This window comes from Canis aureus, chromosome 11, assembly GCF_053574225.1.
Source record: "Canis aureus isolate CA01 chromosome 11, VMU_Caureus_v.1.0, whole genome shotgun sequence".
Taxonomy (NCBI): domain Eukaryota; kingdom Metazoa; phylum Chordata; class Mammalia; order Carnivora; family Canidae; genus Canis; species Canis aureus.
In genome coordinates this window covers 10,321,445-10,342,260 of record NC_135621.1, presented here as the reverse complement: position 1 = coordinate 10,342,260, position 20,816 = coordinate 10,321,445, and the positions used below count along the sequence as shown (strand labels likewise).

The window sequence follows — 20,816 nt, the reverse complement described above, 5'->3', positions numbered from 1 at the left end:
TGTTTTCATGATTAATGAATGATGAGTCCTGAGCCCCTGTGTGAAGACCATTGCTGTAATGAGATTTCCTGTATAGCAGAGACTGGAAAGTGAAAGACATTTTCCTACTTAACTGCAGCTAAAATTCTAGAAATTTTTAGGCTCTACACACTGACTGCTTTCATATTGCTTTTGTTATTTCTGCTGGGCAAGCACGTCATGGGAAGTAGTTGGTCCTTCCTGGCAATGCCAGCAGAGGTTTAGCCGTAAGCATTGACACCTTTCACAGGCATCAAGAAGAAAGACGAACAGGTCCACTTTTTTTGCTGGTGACATTTGTATCAAGCACAGAGGGGTTCTGGGGTCTGTAGCATTTATGGCTTCCTAGCATGGTACTTTCTTAATCAATTAAACAGTTTCTGACTGCAGTAGCTTCAAGATCAAGGCCTGACAGATCCTGATCATAGAGTGGTGGGCAGTGTTTGGGTGCCTGTACTAGGGTGCGCTGGGCATGGAGGGCAGGAGAGGAGAGGAAGGTTACTGAAAGCTCACCCCAAAACTATCCTGCCTGCCTTTCCAATGATTCTACCTGTCTCATAAAACCTGCAGTAAATCTCTGCCTGTCTAAATTAGCTCCAGGGGATTCTATTTAATGCAATGAAGCCTGGACTTGTAGTAACCAGTCCCATTGAAGTACTAAGCACCTAGACATGGGAGTTCAGGACTGGCCTAAGCTCTCACCCAACAAAACTTGTCTGGATCCAGCAACAAAATGAATTAAGGACAGCTACATTTTATAGACATAAAGTTGAACAAAAACAGCAAAACATACAAGTACAACGTGGTTCTGTTGATATAAACTTGAGAACACAGGCGAATCAAACCACGTTGTCTATGGATCCATCTATACTTAGGGGACAGATCAATAAAGAAAAGGTGTTCACCATAAAAGTGGGGAGAGGGGACCATGAGATTGGGAAGGGTCCTGGGGAGACTTCTGAGGTGCTGGCTGTGTTCTATTTGTGACCTAGACGGTGATTTTACAGGTGTTTGATTCATGTACTTCCTGCATGTGCATTACATTTTACCTTCTCTCTCACACACACAGGATGACAGACGGAAACAATAAACAAAAATTTTAATACAGATTCACACAACTTCAAGATTAAAAGGTAATTTAGAATCATCAGTCCATCTACTCATCTGATGCTTGAATCCTCCTATGACCTTTTCTGTCCTCTGCTTGACCCCTCCTGAAGGGCTGGCGGTGGGTAGATGTCACTCTTGAGACAGTAACACAACGAGGCAAGTAACAGGTGAGCCTCCTGGCTTTATTGTCCAGTAACTGTGATTGTCCACCTTTTCCTTGAATTCCCCACTTCCAGGTCACCGCAGATGGTACTTAAGGAACTCAAAATGATCAGTAAGTCTAACATTGAGCGTTGGCACCCTCAGGACATAACTTCATCTCCCTGGTCCTTAGGTAACATAACTTCTTTTATTCAGCAGGAGAGGTCCATTTGATATCTGTTGTTTTTGCTGACAAGAGACAAGTAAGACAACAATTATCAATACCCCTTAAGAAAAAGAGATTCAGAGGTTCCTGTGTGGCTCAGTTGGTTAAGCGTCTGCCTTCAGCCCAGGTCATGATCCCGGGGTCCTGGAATCGAGTCCTACATCAGCAGGGAGTCTGCTTCTCCTCCCTGGGCCCCCTCCCCTAGCTTGTGCCCTCTCTCTCAAATAAATAAATAAATAAATAAATAAATAAATAAATAAATAAATAAATAAAATCTAAAAAGAAAAGAGAGAGAGGAGAGAGACACACACACATAACATATGGGTTACCTTGAAGTATGAATTGCTTTCTTTTTTCAAACAGGCTGCTAAGTTTGGGAAAGAGTGTTGGGAGAGCAGACATGAGGGGTGAGACAGAAAACCAGAAAAAATACTCCCCTCTGAATGTGGTCTCTCTCATTTTCTGTTTTCGGCCTCTACAGAATGACCTGGTGAGTTGAGTAGGTAAGAGACAAGTTGCCTGAATCTAAATGATCGTCCAGTGGAGGGAAAGACACAATAAAAAGATTTCCACTTCTCCAGTCTTCCAAGAGAGATACCATTTATTTCGAGGGGACCAACATTGTCAGGATTAAATGTTAATGCCTGAAATCTTTTCAAGCAAATAATACCCTTCTTTCACAAGTTCGACTTTTGTTTTTAAAGAAACATAGCCTTTGCAGGAGAACTTTTCCAACAATTTTTCACCTTTTCCTCCTGCCTCATAGCACTTTAAAGAGATTTCTGCTGATTAGAGATTCCTGAAGAAATGGGTGTGATACAGAAGGATAATGTGTCTTTTGTCTGTCCAGTAAATATTTGCTAAATGAGTCACAATGAACAAATGAAAAAATATTTTAAAAGAATAGACAACCGTTTGGAACTAGGTAGCTCTTTTTGATATATGTGAAAGTTACACATTTTCATGAGAATGATTTCTGAGAATGACAGGTTATGATTCTATTACAACAAAGGACAAGACTAAATCAGCAAAGCTGCCTCTCTCTATGCAGGCAAAGGAGAGTTGAAAAGTGAAGCAATTATCTGGATAATTCAGACAAAAAATCAACTATTGAGGGAAAGGAGGCCCTTTTTTCCTGGCCCAAATTAATTTGAGCCATCCAATAACATGACCCGCTAGAGTGGAATTTGGCATTAAAGAGGCTTGTCTTGGCTCCTGTCCAGCAGGGTTTAGTTACTGAATTCCTTAAAGGACATTGTTCAAACATGGTCTCCCATGTAACTGGGTTCCAAAGCATGAGCTGCAAGAACCTTGACATCACCAGGCGACTCTAGGGTATTACTCCATTGGATCGAATTATCCAGAAAGCCAGTCTCATTCCAGTTCACCTTTCTGGGTTAGACAAAAGCTAAGTGTGTTGCCCAAGATTTACTACACAATAATTGCATGCGAAAGCTGTGCCTGCAAAGCGTGTTCGTAAGTATGATCCCAATTCCTAGACTGTGTAGATTAGAAATCTGACGGGTAGAGGGTGACAACTACTCACTACTCCCTCTCTCGCCATCTGGGTCTTCCACTTTCTCCCCCTCTGAATGCACATTCGATTTGTGAGATCATTGCCTTGCTTTAATGAACGGGGAGAAATCACAACTCTCGAACTGCCCACCATTCCAACCATCTTGCACGACTCCTAGTATGTTTCCTGAACACTTGTTTACCAACTGGAGGAAACTCAGGGAGGTCTTGCTGAGAACAACCCAGTTGCAGAAGGAGCAACTGGGGCCTTTTGCTTGCTTTCCTAGAGCCTCCACAGCTTTGCTGGCCATGTCTGAGCAAGGTTTTTTGTAAAATGACCTGGGGTTAGGCATCCTGCCTATGCGTACACCTGGCAGACCGAATCCTCCCATCCTTGGGAACTCAGATCCATGCTGAGTTCCCATTTTCTTTGACTGCAAAACAGACAGGGACCAGCTGGTTAGTGCTGACATGGCTCACACTACTGGCGGGAACACTATTTCAGTGTTCTGTGTTTGCTCATTATTTATCAATGGGGAGATATTTCTCCGGAGAAAAGCATGTCCTTTGTCTTCTGACGGAAAGTCCATTCTTCCAATGGGAGATGACCTAGAAAGGAAAAGTTGATAATTCATTTCCCATGTGGAAGTCCCATGTGGAAGTTTTCATTGGAAAGGTTTGAGTTCAAATAAAAGCAGGGAACCGTGGCCCGAGAAATATCAGATACTTAACTTTTCAGTGTAGCAGGATGATTTTTTAAGAACTGAGCCTGCCATCTCTCGTGGAGCAGTTTGCTTTTATCACCAAGCACTTCTTATTGTTATAAAGCACCATTAACTACTTGAATATAACCTCACACTGGAAATAATTTTTTAACATTAGCAGCCTGAAGGCATCACACAATGCGGTGCCGTGTTTGGTGTGTTCGTGTAGACGAAGCACTTTCCTATGTGACCCCAAGGGCCTCACATGAGCCTGGGGAATCTGGGGGATAGAAAAATGGAGAATCAGACACTTCGCTAATAAAGTGGCACAAAAGGGCTTTTTTGATGTCTGTCCTGTCCTCTTTGATCTTCCACAGACTTTCCAACATCATGTGGGATGACATTTTTAAAATTAAAAAAAAAAAGGAATTTTTTATACTTTACCTGAAATTACAAACCCCCAGGTTCTTATCCTTACATCCTCTGCTTTTTTCTTCTTTCCCTCCCCTTCTCTGTCTCCTTTTCTCCCATTCTTTTCTTGTCCTCCTTGGTCTTGCTAGATTGAATATCAGGGTCCCTTTGCTCTTTGAATTATTCATGCTACTCTGATTAACATTGTATTCATATTCATCCAAAGAAGCTTATTTGTGCTTAAGTTTTCCAACCATGAAACTAATAGAGCATAATGGGAATGTAACTGATACTTAGCTATTGTCCCGAAAATAGATCTCATTACAATTATATGTAAGAGATATTAAAAAATAACTTGAAAGCGGGAGGCATATTTATGCTCTTCTGAAGACGAATAGACTTATTTATAGGTGGGGAGACATTCCATAAGATAAGCCCAAATTAATCATATTGCTGAAGTTTTCAAAGAGGTTAGAGTCCAAATTAAATATAGAAGGGCAAACCAGTTTCTTCCTCTTGCGTATTTTAATGAAGACTAGAGAGGCTGGAGAAATATTTATATTCTTTTATTCATATTTTCAGGATTGCCTCATGTCTCGACTCTTTCTCAAATCGCTCATTTAAGTGAGGGTACTTCAAAGTGAATATGGGTATTCTCAACTCCTCCTATCTTAACGAAAAAGGGGGAAAAAGGGGGAGAATTAATGGGACTGGAAAATTAAAAACAACAGATGTACTGAAAGTGTGATTATGCCATGAGTTAGACATAAGGAGGGAGATCCACCCCATTTATGTAGCTTCGGTTGACGGCTGATTGTATCGTAGAGAAACCGGGAGCCCCAGAGCAGCGCTGAGACCATCTCGAGGAAGCTGATTGCCCTTGGAGTGCAGCAGATAAGGAGCTGTTTCTCTCTAAACATAGCTATCTGACTGCTTTGTGGTTAGCAAGAGACCCTGCTAAGAACTGTGGGTAATGCATTTAAGGAGGATTATCACAATGTGCTGTGTGGTGAGGGAGGGCCTTGTGCTCCCAAATACTTGCTCTATCATGCTGATGGAGCTCAAGGGTAGAGGGGGACCTGACCAGGGTGGGGGGACAGGCTCTTCGAGCCCTCCACTGGGGCTGGGGTGGAGGGGCATGGAGAAGTGAGCTGAGCTCCAGAACCCAAGGTCAGAAAGAGACTCCCAACAGCACCACTTGTGCCGATGTGAGATCTCTTCCCTTATGGCCCCAGATTCCCCCCCCCCTCTCTCTCTACCCCCGCAGAACCACATAGTTCAGTCATGACGCCTTGAGCGAGAAAACAGCATCTTCAGACAGTGGCTGAGATAAGAAAAACAAGGCGAAGCTGAGTCCCAGGCACAATGGTGTGCATGTTGATATCACTGAGTTATGAACTATTTCCTTTTAATCCAGTTTCAAAAGATGACTTCCTCCATATGCAATTAATTCCCCATATAACTACAAGGAACTGCATATTTTAGAGCAGTTGTGTCATCAGGATGAATGTTTAAACAATCTCTGTGGTCTCTTTCCCACAAACTGATTTAACATGTATATAGAGGCTTTTGGAATGAGCACTTTACATTTGCTTCTCAAACTTCAGCGTCTGTTTTCAGTAAATATTGGAGATGAAACTGTCCTCATTCATGCCTGGAGGACTGGCCAGTTGCAATGGAGGAATGCAGTTCTCGGGCTTCTCATGAATAACATTCTTCACTTGTGAACCTCATCTTTCTCAGGCCATGTGAACAGGACCGCGACAGAATGACAAGGGGTAAACCACCCATGGCAGTTGATTGAGTGAGCCACGGATTAATATCCTGATTGACACCAAAACAGTGAGAATCCCACAGACCTGGACTCATATCCTGACTTGGTCACTTATAGATAGGGTGACCATGTAACCCTGTGTGCCCTTGGTGGTCCCAGTTCACTCTTACTGCCCTGGTGTAATTATTAATGATGCCCCTTTTGAAAGTGTCCCAGTTGGAGCCTGAATGGTCTATGGTCACTCTACTAATAGCCATTCCCAGCTTCAGTCGGATGTGTTAGGGGTCTATTCTAAAGGCCTATTTCATAGGCCAAAATCATGAAAGCTGATCATGAAAATAACTTACAGTTTATTAAAACACAGTTATCTGTGTAATAACATACTTCGTTGAATTATTAAGGTGTGGGGGTTTTCTCTGTATATTTGTTTTCTCTTCTTTTCCCATTTCAAGTAGGAACTAGTCTCTTTGTGCCTCCTTCCTTTGGGGATTGTTGCAGCATGAAAGACAGAAGCCCCTGAAGTCTTTGGCTTTTCCTGTTGTGTTTTGTTTGTTTCTTTTTGAAAACTGCTGCAGCCACTGAAGAAAGAAGTGACCCAGACTCTAAGGAAGAGGGATGAAGCACTGGAAGGCAGAGAGTCAGAGAGAAGCTCTTCTGTACAGTGAGGTGGTGGGGGGCTGCAGTCCCAGCTGAGAAAGTGAGCAGAGGGAGTGGTTAACTAAAGCAAACAGGCAGGATCTGCTTTACAATTTGCAGGGTCCAGTGCAAAATGAAACCATGGGGCCCCTTGTTCAAATTTCAAGATGTCAACGGCAGAGCATTAAAAAAAAAAAAAAAATACAGGGTTCTCATAGAGCACAGGGCATGCTGAAATGACACAGGTCATGTGGCCCTGCCCCGTGCCTTGGCCAGAGGAGGTTGCTTCTTGGTGTCCCTAGCAGAAGGCACCCTCTGCAAAGTCCCCTAAACCCAAATGGCGCCCCCAGAATCCAGTGTACCATTGTGGGCCTCATGGTGCTGATGCCCCCAGTACCTCGAAAGGCCGGTGATCCCTCCCTCCATTGTCCTCATTCCACGTAAACCTTCAGGGTTCTGGTGTGACTTTGGGGAGGAGAGGGGGTCCTGACAAGGATGAGCTGGATGTTCTTGCCATTTTCGAGGAAAGACATAGGCTGAGAGTTAGAAAACTAAGTTGATTTAAAGAAATAAAGAAATTGATATGTTTTGCACACTTCAGTTTGCGGACTAAAATTTATTCCACATATGCTTTTATAAATATTTAAGTATATAAAACCAAATGTTTAATATAAGATCCACATTGTAAATATTCCTTTGAGAGTATTTTTCTGCATGGACTGGAATGGCTGAGCTTCTTAAAATATAAGTTCATGAAGTGGAGGGGAAGATGCCTGCTTTCTTGGTAAACCTCCATGAAATACCCACAGGCTTTCTTCGCTGCTGTAAGAACTTTGATCTGCATTTAAAATTCAGATTGTTTGTCTCAAACATTTTCCTTATCCATTTCATGTGCAAAAAGCTCTGGGAGTCACTGAATGGTAGGTTCTGTGGCATGAGAAGTTCTATGGTTTTGGTTAACTGTATATTTGAACATCTTCTTTATGACTGTAAATGTTTTTTTTTTTTTTTTAAGGTGATTCTCTGTGTGGGATATTTGAGCAAATTACTTAACCTGGTAGAAGATTCTTTTTTTTAAAAAAAATTATTTATTTATTCATTCATGAGAGACACACACAGAGAGAGAGAGAAATGCAGATACACAGACACAGGCTCCCATGTGGGGAGCCCGATGTGGGACTTGATCCCAGGACCCCAGGATCATGCCCTGGGCTGAAGGTGGAACTAAACCGCTGAGCCACCCAGGAATCCCAAGATTCTTATCTGTAAAATGAGGATCATATCCACTCCTTGGGATGTTGTTGGAGCTCAGATGGTGCTGAGCACCCAAAACGTATGGCATCCTAAGCTGCTGCTGGGTCCTGGATGTGACTTTACTATGTTACTCGTACAAGGGTAACCAATTTCTAGTTCATATTTAGTTCATATCTAATTCATTTTAGTTCATAGTTTGTTACCTCGGGCTTGCTTTCTCTCTCTCTCTCTCTCTCTCTCTTTTCCTAGTCGTAAATGAGAGAACCTCCAACCACCATAAAGTTCTGGGAATTTTTTGGTTTTAACATGAAGATAATGGACTTGTCCCCAAAGGGACAAATTAGCACCAATGTCCTCAGATGCTCATGGCCACAGAATAGATTATTTCATGCTGCTGCCAGACCCTCCAGGCCTTGGGCAGATTTGAATCATTGAGGATTAGAATTAAAAAAAAAAAATAGAGATCATAATCTTTAGTGGTAACTTAGGGACTTCTGGGGACACTCAAGGAACTCCTTAATGCACATGGTCCCAGACACCTCCTCCCTATTTTGCCAGAGGAAACTCAACTGTACCTGTTTTATATCTTGTCCATCTAAATACGGTTTTGTCTAACCAAATGGTGCAGCTAAAAGAAATGAAATAAAAACATTTGAAAATCACTTATCTGGTCCAATCCCTACATTTTAGAGTTGATGAAATTTAGAACTAGAAGTTTAGGTGGTTAGCCAACATCACACAGCTAGTTAGGCGCAGAGGTAGGACTACACGGAGGTCAGCTCCAGCCCGGTGCAGGTTTTCCTTCCTACAGGCTGCCTCTTGCAGAAAGATGAAGCTAAAAATCACAGATGTTTCAGGGTTAGGATTTACACCTTACAAATCAGATGTACAAAACCCGTAGCTTATCTGTTTTCTATAACTGATCTAATCTTGCTCTGAAGCTCTCATTCCTACAGATGGCAGAAATAAACTTGCTAAGTAACCGTCTCTTTCAGGGTGAAAAAAGAGGGAGGGGGGCTGAATTTTCTCATTTTAGTGTTGAAATTCCCTATCAGAGCCAATTCTCCACCTTCTAAGGATCTCTCCTCCTCCCTTCTTCCCAAGATGGGGTCTGGATAATGCAGAAGTTTATGGATCCTCATGGAGCAGGAGGAGGGATGTGCAATTCGCAGATTGTCTTTCTCCGCAGGTTCCTGCTGTTCTACAGCTGAGGTAGGACTCCTCTCAGCCTTTGGCCACCAGCCTCTGTCCTCCCTACATGTGCTGTGTAAGTGTTTGCAGCTGGTGGGATAGGCAGTCTCCTCTCTCAGCATGGGCAATCTATGGTGATAGCTCCCAGGGAGCAAGGCCATCTCACCCAGGGAAAGTTCTAACCAGGGTACCAGTGCCATAGGGGGGCCATCTTCAGAACAGAACTGACTGCCTTTCAGGAAAGCTCCTCTTTATCAGACACCTAGCAAACTGAAAATTAATTAAATTTTGTATACATTCTTCCCTCAACTTTCTCTTGAAGTGAAAAATTAAAAGCAGGCACATAATTATTTTAAAAATACGTCTTGTTAAAGGCAAGCGAGTAAAAAATATTTATGCCATTCCTTGTCCTAAAACTCCAATGAAAACAACAAATGGAACAAAAATAGAAGGAAAAAAATCTCCCCATCATGAATGAAACAAGGAAATAGCTACAATCCCAAACCACAAACTATGAAGAACACCTGCCAAATATTGTGGGCACGGATGGAGATGAGGGAGTGCTTAATGCTGACAAATGCCCCCTAGGAGCTCAACCAGGATCTCTATTTCTCTGAAACTGGAGAGGCGGCCCTAAAAAGTCAGGCCACTGATGCTTTGCTTAGAGAGGGGAGGTCGAAGTACATGAAGACATGGGAGACATGGGGACTTTCTTTAAAAGACAACGAGTTTGGGATACTACAGCATTTTCACTTCTTTGCACTTTTCTGAATTTGCTGAAGTTTTTTATGAGTACTTTTGGCCAAAACAGTAGCCATTCTAACAATAAGTAAAAGCTGAAAACAAAACTAAGCAAACAAAAAACCCCAAAGCAACTAGTTTTATGAATTGTGTGTAAAAGTGATTAAAGGACAATTAAGAACTACTTAGGGATCAGAATCCTTCTTAGGGAGAAACTATCTTTATTATAATACCTTCATAGGTAACTGAGTATAAGAGACAAATCAGATCCAGAGCCTGGAAGAAGAGGGAGGAATAGAGTCACAGCCAAATGACAATTTGGCATTCCAATCGGGCACAATTAGGAGGGTTTGGCTGAGATGATTACTCCTGAGAGACAAGTAAGAAAAGAAGAGAAGGACCCAAGAAACAATGGGAAGCAACTGGTGGTAGTATTAGAACCTGTGTTGAGGGGTGCCTGGGTGGTTCAGCGGTTGAGTGTTTGTTTTCAGCCCAGGGCGTGATTCCGGGGTCCATGGATGGAGTCCCTGCATTGCGCCCCCTGCAGGGAACCTGCTCCTCCCTCTGCCTGTGTCTCTGTCTCTCTGTGTGTGTCTCTCATGCATAAATAAATAAAATCTTTTAAAAAAACCCCAACAACCTGTGTTGATAGAAGTGACCAGGAGTCTTTCTAACCTTGAGGATGCTGAGGTTTTTAAGTTCTTTCATTACCATGACACAAAGACCTCAGCTTCCTTCAACCTTCTGCGACACCACAAAGGTCATGGTTTTGTTTGTTTATTTTATTTATTTATTTATTCATTCATTCATTCATTTCATGAGGTTGGGTAGAAATAAATGGAACCAAAAGAATAAGATAGCACTTGTGGGTAGGAAAATGATCAGCAAAAGTATAAACTCTGGATGAGGGCTGATTTGGAAAAGCCACAGACTCCTCCCACTGCACCCCCAACCCATCCACAGCCTCCTCTGAACTCCTCCACACCTGCAAAGGTGTTGGAGCCACTTTTACCGGTACCTCAGCTGACATCTAGATTGACTAGAAGCTTTGGTTTAAAAAGGAGAAGGATGGGGCCATTTTGATAGAGTCCAGGTAGGAAGTTATTGTAAGGACATCCTATGGACACACTCATCTTAATCCTTTCTAGACCACTTGTCCTCTCTTAGTCCGCTAACCACATGTAAAAATAAGAAGAAAAAAAAAGTCCAGCAGATGAGAAAGGCAGTAGCACAATGATTCTTCCCAGTATCTGGAAACTATTGAAGGTCTCCGTCCTTGTTAGATATCCGAATAATATTTTGAGCCCAGAACACATTCCTTCTCATTATAGTCTTTCTTCCTCTGAAGAATCTTCTATTATAAAGAGAAGGGCTTCTAGTAATACTGATTTTTGAAACTGTTATTTACTGAAACCCCAAAGCTCTCTCAATGAATCATCTCTCAACACACCCATGAGAAAAGAGTGGAGAAGAAACAGGACAACCAAGATTTGTAAACTTCCAGTTTAAAAAAATAGAAGAATGGGAAACACTCAGTAGTCATTAAGCATAGCAAATAATAAGTGCTGCTGAATAAGGATAGCAATGACTTCTAGCTCAGACATTTGCTTGGTTGGTGATTCTTTCTAGAAGCTGCCCTCCGGCATGATCTCCATGCTAATTAGCCTATATGAATTCATCCTTGGTGGGTAATAAAGAATCTAGTTTTCTTAGAGAATACACAACTTCCATACACTTCCTCCTGCTGGTGTGGATCTAGTGGCCTAGAATTCGTTTTAAGGACAAAATCATGAACAGTTGCCAGGTAAGCTTGAGGTGACTTTGACAATAATAGGTTTTCCCTAAAAAACTTAGCCTCTCTTCTATTTGCTTCCTGTCAGTTGCATGTACGTGGAGACACAGCCACCAAAGATCCTATGTGAACAGCTTTCACTTGGAAAGGCTCCCTCTCTTTATTTCTAACACTAGTGATCTGTCCCTTCCTAGTCCTTCTTCAATCCTCACTTCTTTGAAACAATTTGAAATCCTAGCTACTCATGGTGAGACACCCCTGAACCTGGAATTTTCGAATGGGTCTGAACAAGGTATCTTGCAGAGAATTCTTAATTACTGGGATAAAGTCACAGGGTGTTGCTAGCCAAGGCTACTACTTTGAAGTCATTGCTTCTAAGTGCTTCTTTGGGGAGTAAAGAAGCAGTTGTTTTCATCAGCCTTTCGAAGCTCCAGATTTGAAAAGGTGGGCTTTTCTCCACCTGCCATTGTGGCCACAGTCAGAGAGCACCTCCTTTAGGAAAGCAGCACTGGCTAACCTTAGTACTCCGCGCACAACAAAAGATACCTCACCTCTGATCCGACCGCAGCCCCCACCCCCAAAACCAATTCCACATGTTAGATTTACCTTACTTTTACTGATCAAATTTGTTTATTAGTTTTTCTTTTCTTTTTCCTTCCTTCCTTCTTTCTTTCTTTTTTAATTGCAAACAATAAAATCCGTTCATTTTGGTTTCAGCAGAATTTATTAAGAGTGACTTATTAAGACTTATTGGGAGATCTGGGGAAAAAGAAACCGAAGGCTAGACTCCTGGGGATGCAGCTCAGAACCTCACACAGAAGTGACTTGATGGAGATGCTGCTGTCAGCGCCACTTAATGAACACACAGTGTTCAGAACCCAGTCTGGTTCCTCCTGTTGCCGACTTCTAAATCAATTTCATGTGGGTGTGTTTGATTGGTGGTCCCATGCCTGTCCTCTGGTTGCAAGGGATACTGGGAAATCCTTACCTGGGAAAGTAAGACTCGCAGTGTAGGAAACTGAACTTGTCCACATTTGCAGGGGGCATAACAGAATGGCAGGTATCTGCTAAAGATAATTTTTTTTTTTTTAATGAACAAGTTTTTCATAAGAGGCCCAAGAAGATTCAGGCCTTAGAGAGTGAAGGTGAAGCATGAGCCTGAAACACAGTTCGGTTGACCTCAAGGGTCCCTGCTCCACCCCCATGCAGCCAGGCATTTATATTTCCACCCCTCCCAGTCTCTCCTCTCTTGCCTTGGAAGCCTAAAAGCTTCATCTCTGTTGAAGTTCCAGGCTGAGGGAAAACCAGGTCTAGAGGAGGGCCAGGCCAAGGTGCTAAACTGAAAACAGCAGCTCCAGTTGAATTCTGCTTGGTAAGTGTGGAAATAATCTGCTGTCAAAACCTGAAGTGATACTTTCAGCTCTCTCTAACTGTATCCCTGCCGCAGGCATTCTAGGAAAACTCTACTCAATTCCAGGCATCTTGGTTGTGGGCTGGGGGAAGCGGGTTGGAATGGACTGTAGAGATCATCAGATTTCATTCTCAGAACACATAGGGATGGTGTTCTGATTCTCTTCTTCCAAGAGCCTATCCTCTGCCGGTCCTGCTGTTCCATTCCACAGCACCCTACGAGGCTCCCGAGAGGGTCCCCACACAAGTCCATTTCTGGTTTAGAAAATGAGCGAAATGGTGTCCGAGTTATATTTAGTTTCGTTTCCACCACAGGTGAGCTAGACATCATAGAAAGACAGAGCCAGATTATCAAGCACGATACCTCATAGCTGAAATGATCACACTTTTATTCCTAACTAACATTCAGAATTGGGTGGTAGAGAAAGAGGACTTTCCCAGGCTCCAAGTGTCCACGAGCCTGACGCCACATGCCATCTGCTGGTCTCAAACTGTATAGCTTCAGAGTAACTCCCAAGGCTGAGAGGAAACAAAGGGAACCCTCACCTCCTTCAGAGGGGGAGGCTCCAACAGGCCCTCTGCTACAGGTCTTAGACAGGAACAAGTCCAGACCACTATCTTAGGAGGAATGAGGAAAGCGAAGACTACCCTATTTTGGCACAGATCTCAAAATTGTCATCATTTACTTAACGTTCATAACCACAACGACATTCCTACTTATTTTCTCAGGTGTTGTAAAGTTTTGACATGGGAATAAAATATCACTTCTAGAAATAAATTAGACTAATTCGGAGTGCCATGTTTTTTATACCAGCCCTCCCCTTGAAACACATGGCATCTTCTTAAGGAATCCTGTCTCAGATTCTCTACCAGCCTGGGTGTTCCAAGACTGCATCTTATCCAGTCATCTTCCTCGGATTCCAATCTTTGTCCACTATGGTAACTTTTTCAATGGCTGCCAGATAGCAGAGAATGCAATCTGTACCTTTTTTTGATTAATGGATGCCCATTCTACTTTTTTCCCCCTGTCACTTGTATTAAATTGCCTTGGATCAAAGTTAGATTCTTTGAACAAAGCAGTTCTGACCCAGTCTCAATGGTGTAAGGCCCCTGGAAAGACCTCGTGTGGTTTACACTCAAGGTTTGCTGCCAACATTTTATAAACCCAAACACAGGCAAAAGTTTCTCTCACAGGGCACACAATCCAATAATCCACTAAAATGAATGGCAGAAAAAGAACAGATATTCTTGCATATTAAAAAATATACTTAAGGGGTGCCTTGGTGGCTCAGTCAGTTGGGATCTGACTTTTGATTTTGGCTCAGGTCATGATCTCAGGGTCTTGAGATTGAGCCTTGTGTAGGGCTCCCCACTCAGCGGGGAGTTCTGCTTCTCTCCCTCTTCCTCTCCCTCTGCCCCACGCCGTCCACTCATGCTCTCTGTCTGTCTCTCTCTCTCTAAAATAAATAAAATAAATCTTTTTTTAAAATTTTTTATTTATTTATGATAGTCACATACAGAGAGACAGAGACAGAGACACAGGCAGAGGGAGAAGCAGGCTTCATGCACCGGGAGCCCGACGTGGGATTCGATCCCGGGTCTCCAGGATCGCGCCCTGGGCCAAAGGCAGGCGCCAAACCGCTGCGCCACCGAGGGATCCCAATAAAATAAATCTTTAAAAAATATATGTATATATACTTAAGTCTGACCATTGTTTGGGAGTTATAGCACCAAAATACACTATCAATGCTAGACAGAAAAGAAAAAGGTAAAAATAGTTTTTTTTCATAGGGCCAATGGACAACCTATGTATAAAAACTTAGAATTCTGGAAGCCAGGCCATCAACCCAGAAGTGGAAAAAATTTCGGGGTCTTGCTCAACCAAGTCACTTTGATAACACACACTCCCTGGCTGGTATAAAACTAAAACATCCAATGGATTCTTTCCCTCACCATTTGAGCAGTGAATACAATGAACTATTAATTGATAAAGCAATTGGCTTGGCATCTGCCATGACTGCTCCCTGAGAGGACACGCAAGTCTGGAAAATACCACAAGAAAGCTTGGTAGTTGGGAAAGAGGGGCGGTGGAAGGCAGGCGGTGGTGTATGGGTGTTTTCCAGTCCTGCGTAGACCATTGAAAGAGGCTTCAATGGGCCAGCATCCTTGTTCCACGCTCAATATATGGCTACTGTAGAGGCCAGGATGCTGCTTCCAAATTCTTGGGTCAGTTTTGACCTTTAAGTCTCCAGGTACAGAGAGAAACTGGTAGGCAGGGATGAAGGGGTATCGAGATCTAGTCTGGCTATCCTACAAGCTGATTCCAGACCTGGTGTTGCCAGCAGTTAGCAGAGAGCCTTTCACAACAAGCTCATCTACTTTTCCAAGTTCCAATTTCCACTCTTACTCCCTTCTCACTTCCCCCTGCATGCCCTCTGTGCCTTCCCCAGGCTGGGTGAGGGGATGGGGAACAGCGGAAGGTTCTGTGAGCTCCCCCCTCAACGTGCTAGGTAGTGGGCCCAAGCCCAGTGGAGCATTTTTTAGATATACAAGCCTGGCCCTCTCCATCCCTGACCTCTGGCCGGCCCATTATGTGTCCCTTCCTTTCTAGCTGTTTTCCTCTCTCTCTCTCCCTTGTGTTCTTTCCTGTCCCTCTGTGTCTACATCAGCAGCCTCCTTTTCCTGGTATCTAAAGAATCCTCCTAATTCTGTTTCTCTTTATTGGCCTCAGATGCGATGTTCCCATGGCTATGTATTATGTCTTTTAAGAATATTGTGTGCACGGGTAATTGAACTTACTGCAGAAATTTAGGAAAATCAAGAGAAGCACATAATAATGATGATAATGATGATAGCCATGATTTCATTGAGCTCTTGGCTCTTTGCCAGGGCGGTGCGGAAAGCATTTCACATGTATTCATTCATCTAATACTGCATGAGATAGAATAGGTACTGTTATCATCTTCATTTTGCACATAAGGAAACTGAGGCCAGAGCAGGTAAATGACATAAAAGAGAAAGTTAAAAATTACCCACAAAATCATGCTGAGGATAACTGTAACCAACACAAAATGCTTATTTTTGAATGAATGAAAGGCCCCTTGCCTCATGGTTGCATTTATTCACTCACAAGCAATTTTGCTACAATCCTAAACTGCCCTTGCCAGCTGTGCATTTAAGGACCTTTCGTGATAATGCATTTGAGGCGTGGCCTTTTGTTGTTCAATGCAGAGGGGACTTCTGGCTATTGGAAGGCTGAAATCCACTGCCATGCTACATCTCTACTCCCAGACCAGAGCTGGTCATTCCAAAGACAAAAATCCAAACAAGACCTCAAGGTCTTGCCAACAGCCAGCTTTGGAAATGAGGGTATTAAAATAACAATCAAAATTGTCCACAACGTCTGCCCTGAGAGCAGTTGCTTCAATCACTGACATGTGTCCCAAAAGAACAAATACCCTCTTACTCCCATTAGTGATGCCAACAACTCTAAAACACACACACACACACACACACACACACACACACACACACATGCTACGTGTGCTTGATGATGTGGGAAAGTACTCGTGATGTATTAGAGGAACAAAGAGAGCCACTGAACAGAATGTGTGTGGTATGATGGCAAACATTGTTAAAAGAAGGGGGAGGCCCGTATGCATTGAAAAAGTACAGGAAAAAAATTTAAAAACCAGAAAAATTAGTGACTCTGCCTAAGGAAAGGTTATAGGAGATTTTTCTTTTCTTTCCTATGCCTTGCCTTTTCTTTTCTTCTCTCCATAAAGAACATGTATTACTTATATGCTCAAAAATGGAGTCAATAATGTTATCTTTAAAAGAAGAAGCTGTACAAGTTGATTAACAGTTGAGTCAGCAGATTGTATTCAGGTGAAATTCAGAGTTCCTATTTTGTAAAAGGGAAGAAAACTACTACTTATTGGCAAAGCATTTTCTCCTGTATTACCTGATGCAAGCTTTGTAAGGCTTTGTAAGGTCAGTATTCTATTGCTGTGGGGACATTAAGTAACATGACCAAGGTCACTGACTGAAAAAGGGGAGACTAGCCAATTCCTGCTGACTCCCAAACTCAGATTCTGTTCTTCAAGCCAATGGTGTGCCACCATTTTATTTTCCTAATGTGAGAGTAATAACCTCCTTTCCTCTATGATTCTTTGAAGCAATGATGGAGATAGAGAGTGAGGACGGGGAGTGAAGCAGGGGGTACCTCTCAGAATCGGTTGAAGGCTCCCAGGTGATCCGGATGTGGTGTTCTCAGGGCACCCATAGAGTCAGGAGCATGATTTCTAGGACAGCGAGAAGGGCTATCAGTGGAATATTCCTCTAGAGATATCCTTTGGTTCAAGGTTCTTTGTGCCTTTGCCTGAAACGCACTGGCTGGTATAAAACTAAAGTATCCAATGGATTTCTTTCTCTGAGCATAAACATGCCTTAAACCCTATTGCTCCTAACAACAAATAAGGTTGTCAACTTCTCTCCCAAGTGGACAAGAGGGTGACTCTGAATACGCCAAGGGGGACACAGATACATGGATGGAAGGCAAGAAGGGCATTGAAAAGCCACTAGAATCTCCATTCTCTTCTTCACGGTCCTGCCAATGGCTGGCCTTGATTATAATATTTAGGTTTCTGTGTTTATATCCTGTCAAGGGAAAGCAGAATATCACATTCTATCAAGTCACTTGAAAAGAACCACTGATTTACAACTCCAAGGCACTAACAGAGTGTTTGATTTAAAGGAGAGTATCTATGTAACTGAAATAAACACACCACACTCCAGAAAGTCTGCAGATAGCTTTCCTCGGAGTAAATGGCAAAGAAGAACTACGACTTGTTTATATTCCTTTCCCTTCCCTAAGGGTTATCAGGGCCTTTTTCATCACCTTAGAGGGAAAACAAATGATCAAAAGATGGATGACCCCTCGTCCCTTCCATATCTCCTTCTTGGTATGTCAAAAGGCTTTCCAGCAAGGCAGGGCAAGCTAATTATTTTCTTCTAATCAATCAGCTATTTTAATGATGTGTGACACTCCTGATCTATCAGTGCCATTAAGATAATGTCTGCTCTGTTGGGCTGCAGCTAGTCTACAGACAGTTCACTCGCCAGCCTGGACCCTCTAAAAAATCCAAACTCTTATTCCCTCTCCGCAGGGAAAGTCAGACCTGGAATCACTGCCTAGGTGGAACTGACTTGCGGGATTATTGAAATGGGAGTCTGCCCCCAAAGGCCTACCACAGAGCCTGAAATGTCCACTTGTTCATTTGAGGGTTTCTAAAAAAATTTTTTAATTAATTAATTAATTAATTAATTAATTTTTGGCCTTCAAGAGAAGTCACTGCTAAAATTCAAAAGAAAAGAAAGGCCTCTAATGCAGTGAGGTGTCACCACCTATTTCCACAGTACCTCAGAAATCATTGTCAGAACAGCTGCCTTTAGCGGAGTGAGAAGACACAATAAGAAAGGTCTGGAATCGAGTCTAAGTGTCCCAGCTCTGCTGTTGGGGGGAAGGAGGAAATCAATGGGACATCATAGGACCCTTGGCGAAGGAGTGGAAGAGCCGGTGTTAAGACAAAGAGGGAAATCCTGACAGGAGCACAGACCCAGGTTAAGGAACCCAAACTCAATTTTGCCCACCAGGCCACTAGGCGCCTGCCCTTCAGATCCCCCCCCCGCCCCCCCCCCCCCCCCGCCACCACACACACTGAGCAGAGAGTGACTCCTCATCTTCAAGGGCCTGAGGTCACAGCTGTGGGCCCAACAGAAGGCCACCAGGAAAGGAAAGAGTGGAGGGAAGGAGCCTGGCTGCGCCACAGGCCTCGGCCTTCCTGACAGCCTCCCCCCAGCGCAGGCCGCTCCTCCTTCTCCTCACTTTCTCTTGGGCTTTGATACTTCTAGCAGCCTCAGGAAATCAGATGGGGAACTCTCGCTGGTCCCAGACTCGCCAGCTGACAGTGGCCCCGACCAGATGTTTCCCCGGAAGCCTTCACACCCCTCTCCCATTAGGCAGTAATGGCACCTCGGCTGCAGGGGGAGGGGCGCCGGGCTGCTGGGCCACAGCTGGCTAGCAGCTTTTGTTATGGATGACTTCAGCTTGAAAATCTGCCTTAAGAATGTTCTCCTCTCAAAGGAAGGGAAAACCCTCTCAGGGCATGGACACAGGCTGCTTTCACCTCTGAATGGGGCTGGTGCAGGGGGAGGGGTGCCATCCTCCCTGCTCATAGACTGCTCTTTGTTCCACAGGAGGAAGGACTGGGGACGCCACCACCAACCCGGCCACTTGGCTCAATTCACCAGGAGTGGCCAGCTTTCCCTGCATCCTGTCTCTCTCTCTCTGTGATGTGTGTGAGAATCTGTAGGCTCCCTGCAAATGAGCATCATGTGAATGCTGTGTTCCTGCCACTGTGCTGGAGCTGGATATACAAAGAGTGATTAAAACATGCCTCCTGCCCCAGAAAGCCCCCCATGACAGGATAGAGGTCCAGAAATACGGAGGCATGATTCCAGGGAGGGGTCATCAATGCACATAGGGATCCACGAGTACAGTGGAGAGACACACAAGGGAGATGAAAGAAAACTTCACAGAAGAAAGAAGGGTGGCGTGGGTCTTACAGTAGAATGAGGAGTTTGGAGATCAGGGAGGGGAACAGGCAGTCCGGACAGAAGGAAGCGCGTGTGCAAAGACATAGAGACCTGGGAAAACGGCCCGTGCTTTCTGTAAGAATTAAGGGGAAAGAAATTCAAACTTTTATTTACTGCCGTGATAAATATTTCTTGGACACCATCTTATGGTGTCCTTTCAAGCCCTAGGGTATGGTGAGTCTGGTGAGTCAACAATAAATGAATTTGACCTTCCTAAAGCTTACAGGTTAGTGGCAGATGGACAGTGAGCAAACAAATAGGTACACAAATTGTAAACTAGGGCAGCTGCTTTGAAGGAAGGACAGTCATCCCCCCCTTATCCACAGCTTGCTTTCGGTGCTTTTAGTTACCCGTGGTTAACTGCGGTCCAGAAGCAGATGATCTTCTCTCTCTCTCTCTCTCTCTCTCTCTCTCTCTCTCTCTCTCTCGAAAGATTTTATTTATTTTTTTGAAAGAGAGAGAGAGCAAAGGCAGGGGTTGGGGGGTGAAGGGGGGTGGGTGGGGAGGAGGAGCAGACTCCTCGCCAAGCAGGAAGTCTAATGCGGGGCTCTATCCCAGGACCCTGAGATCATGACCTGAGCCAAAGACAGTTGCTTAACCAACTGAGCCACCTAGGTGCCCCCAGATGATCTTCCTTTTAATGGGTCATCAAGTCAACAGTAGCCTAATGCTGCATCACAATGCCTGTGTCATTCATCTCCCTTCAGCTCATCACATAGGCATTTAATCATCTCACATCATCCCAAGAAGGGTGAATACAGAACAATGAGGGATTTGGGGAGAAACCACATTCACATAGCTTTTATTATTGTGTATTATTATAATTGTTTGTTTTTTTATTAATTATTGTTGTTAGTCTCTTACTGTGCCTAATTTATAAATTTAACTTTATCACACATATGTACATATAGGAAAAACATAGTCTAAAATAAGGTTCAGTCCTATCCATGGTTCCAGGCATTCAGTGGAGAGCTTGGAATATATGCCCTGCAGATAAGGGGGAACTACTCAATCAGAGTCCTATAATAGAGGAAGAGAAAGCAGGGAAGAGTCTTCAAGGCTGAGGAAACCTCTGCAAAGATCCTAAAGCAGAAAGAGGTTTGGGAAGTTTGGGGAATCAAAAAAGGTCATATGGAGGGTGGGTGAGGAGAGAAGAAAAATGTAGAAGATACCTTTGATGAGTTCTTTCATGCAGGATTTTGTAGATCAAAACAAAGGTCTCGGGGTCTTTTTAAA

General features: G+C 43.5%; 1 long non-coding RNA gene across 1 annotated transcript; it reads right to left on the bottom strand.

The window, feature by feature from the left end:
- Nucleotides 1–1,142: 1,142 nt before the first annotated feature.
- Nucleotides 1,143–20,064, bottom strand: LOC144322947 (uncharacterized). The gene is made up of 3 exons (XR_013388530.1): nucleotides 19,931–20,064; nucleotides 17,149–17,227; nucleotides 1,143–1,518 (listed from the first exon to the last, which is right to left on the bottom strand). It is a non-coding gene; the product is annotated as an uncharacterized LOC144322947 (long non-coding RNA).
- Nucleotides 20,065–20,816: the final 752 nt, after the last annotated feature.